We start from the raw sequence: 3,513 nt of genomic DNA, 5'->3' as shown, positions 1-3,513 counted from the left end.
GCACCATCACGCCTGACAGTAGAACAGGCTGCCTGGAAATCCCTAAGGTGCTTGATAGGCTCTTGAGCAGGTAAGCCATGAAACTTAGTTATCAAGTTGAGTAGTGCAGTCTTTAGTTCAAAATCTGTAACCACCGCTGGGTGATGCGCTTGATACGGTTGCAGTGTAAAATCAGGGGCTCCAGCTTCCTGGATAGTAACTCTCCTAGGTGCTGCCATGTCGCCTGCACGTAAATCAACCGAATCAGTAGAAAGGGAGCTTGTTTTTTCCTTAAGTGACGTTTCAGATTCGTCCTCGGAGAGGACTAACCGACGTCGAGCTTGCCTTATACGTGAAATAGTTTTTTCAATCCAAGGATCAAATACTGGCAAGCTTGGATCAGTAAGTGAACGCATCATTCAATGAAAGAAACATGCAGCTCATAGTAGCAAAATAGAAAAAATGCAAATAAATAAATTCCAATCAATAAATTAACACTCTATTGCAACTCCCCGGTAACGGCGCCAAAAGTTGACGTGGCGGAAATTGGCAAATTAAGAATTATTAAGAAAAATGGTGTTCCAAGTACAGCTCTTAACCAGCAAAAATCCACTTGTCAATTTAGAAAAGAGTTGTCACAAATTTTATAAATAAAATACTGGGAGTATGAGTCACAGGTCGTCTCTCAACGAGTTGCAGGAAGATGTACTATTTTACTAATCAGAGGTTTTCCAAAATGGTTTTGAGTTTGATAAACAGAAAATTAAATTAGAGAATTTATGTAATTTAAATAAAAATCTTGACTGGGAGAAGATTAATCGGAAGTTCTATCCTTGTTGGGGTTTTCTCAAAATCAATTAATAATTAGTAGTTGTTTCTACTTAGTTAACCCTCAACGAGTGAGAGAAAGTCAAGTTAAAAGTTAACTTCTATTCACAAGCCCTAATCTTCTCCCTTGGGAAGGATTAGAGTTAGTGACTAACAAGCCAACCAACAACAAACTAATTACAATTGAACTCTTGAGTATTCCAACTCAAGGTTCTCCTTTTAATCAACTCCCAATCAAGTTGGGAAACTACTCCATTATCATAAATGTAGACTTCACAAAATTAAGAGGGGAAATAAAAGAGACATGATAAACAGTAATCAAAGAGATTAATTAAAAATAAAAATAGTCTTGTATTAATGAACTCTAAAATAATCCAATGTTAACTCTAGACAAATTAAGGATATGAAAGAGTAAGTAAAAAGTAGGTAAACAAACTAGAATGACCAGTTCTGAAGGTAGACTCTTCTCAATAACCAAAGCCAAAATCTTCAAATCCTAATTTATGAATGTAAAAGAAAAAACCTAGAGGAAGAGTAAACTCAGATCTAAAACTAAAAATTATGCGGAATGAATGTTGTCTCTAGTCTCTGCATGTTCCCTCACTCTAATCTTTGTTTCTGGGCCGAAAACTGGGTTAGAATGCGGCCCAGAATTCACGCCAGCGACTTCTGTAAATTCTGCAGATCGCACACGTCACGCGACCGCGTCGTCCACGCGTTCGCGTCACTCAGCATTTTTCGTGCCATGCGTGCGCGTCACCCACGTGTTCGCGTCACTTGTGCAGCTTCCAATCCATGCGTTCGCGTCAGGCACGCATTCGCGTCACTGTGATTTTTTCATTTCACACAGACGTGTGAGTCATGCGCCCGCGTCACTTCTCGCTGGTCATCTCCTCAATTTCTTGTGTTCCTTCCATTTTTGCAAGCTTCCTCTCCATTCTCTAAGCCATTCCTGCCCTATGAAGTCTGAAACACTTAACACACAAATCACGGCATTGAATGGTATAAAGGAGAACAAAAATACACAATTAAAAGATCTTTGGGACGCAAGTTTTCAATCATAGAACAATTTTGGGAATGAATTGTAAATACATGCAAATCATATGAATATGTGGGTGAAGACTTGATAAAACCACTCAATTAAACACAATATAATTCATAAAATAATGGTTTATCACTTTTCCCTTTTGCTGTAAGAGACAGAGCTAGAATATGGTTGGACTCTCAACCTAAAGATAGCTTGAACTCTTGGGATAAGCTGGTCACCGCTTTCTTGGCCAAGTTCTTTCCTCCTCAAAAGCTGAGCAAACTTAGAATGGATGTTCAAACCTTCAGACAGAAAGATGGTGAATCCCTCTATGAAGCTTGGGAAAGATACAAGCAACTGACCAAAAAATGTCCTTTTGACATGCTTTCAGAATGGACCATCATGGATATATTCTATGATGGTCTGTCTGAATTATCTAAGATGTCATTGGACCATTCTGCAGGTGGATCTATTCACCTGAAGAAAACACCTGCAGAAGCTCAGGAACTCATTGACATGGTTGCAAATAACCAGTTCATGTACACTTCTGAAAGGAATCCTGTGAATAATGGGACGCCTCGGAGGAAGGGAGTTCTTGAAATTGATGCTCTGAATGCCATATTGGCTCAGAATAAAATGTTGACTCAGCAAGTCAACATGATTTCTCAGAGTCTGAATGGATTGCAAAATGCATCCAACAGTACTAAAGAGGCATCTTCTGAAGAAGAAGCCTATGATCCTGAGAACCCTGCAATAGCAGAGGTGAATTACATGGGTAAAACCTATAGAAACACCTATAATCCCTCATGGAGAAATCATCCAAATTTCTCATGGAAGGATCAACAAAAGCCTCAACAAGGCTTTAATAATGGTGGAAGAAATAGGTTTAGCAATAGCAAGCCTTTTCCATCATCCTCTCAGCAACAGACACAGAATTCTGAGCAGAGCCCCACTAGCTTAGCAAACATAGTCTCTGATCTATCTAAGGCCACTCTAAGCTTAATGAATGAAACAAGATCCTCCATTAGAAATCTGGAGGTGCAAGTGGTCCAGTTGAGTAAAAGAGTCGCTGAAACTCCTTCTAGTACTCTAACAAGCAATACAGAAGAGAACCCAAAAAGATAGTGCAAGGCCATAACCTTACTTGGTGTGGCCAAATGCACAGAGGAGGAGGAGGACGTGAATCCCAGTGAGAAATACCTCATGGGACGTCCTCTAGACAAAAAGGAGTTCCCAATTGAGGAACCTAAGGAATCTGAAGCTCACCTAGAGACCATAGAGATTCCATTGAACCTCCTTTTACCATTTATGAGCTCTGATGACTATTCATCTTCTGAATAAGACGAAGACATTGTTGAAGGGCAAGTTATCCAGTATTTAGGAGCAATCATGAAGCTGAATTCCAAGCTATTTGGTAATGAGACTTGGGAGGATGAGCCTCCATTGCTCATTAATGAACTGAATACATGGGTTCAGCATACTTTACCTTAAAAGAATCAGGATCCTGGTAAATTCCTAATTCCCTGTACCATAGGCACCATGACCTTTGAGAAGGCTCTGTGTGACCTGGGATCAGGCATAAACTTAATGCCACTTTTTGTAATGGAGAAACTGGGAATCTTTGAGGTACAGGCTGCCACATTCTCATTAGAGATGGCAGACAAATCCATGAAAAAGGC

At 39.9% G+C, this 3,513-nt stretch overlaps 1 non-coding gene across 1 annotated transcript; it reads right to left on the bottom strand.

The window, feature by feature from the left end:
• Positions 1-2,113: 2,113 nt before the first annotated feature.
• LOC127740155 (small nucleolar RNA R71) lies at positions 2,114-2,221 on the bottom strand. Its single transcript, XR_008000836.1, has one exon. It is a non-coding gene; the product is annotated as a small nucleolar RNA R71 (small nucleolar RNA).
• Between the last annotated feature and the right edge of the window lie 1,292 nt (positions 2,222-3,513).

This window comes from Arachis duranensis, chromosome 6 (genome assembly GCF_000817695.3).
Source record: "Arachis duranensis cultivar V14167 chromosome 6, aradu.V14167.gnm2.J7QH, whole genome shotgun sequence".
NCBI classification, from domain to species: Eukaryota; Viridiplantae; Streptophyta; class Magnoliopsida; order Fabales; family Fabaceae; genus Arachis; species Arachis duranensis.
Note: the sequence above shows the minus strand (reverse complement) of the source record. Positions and strands in the feature narration are given on the sequence as shown.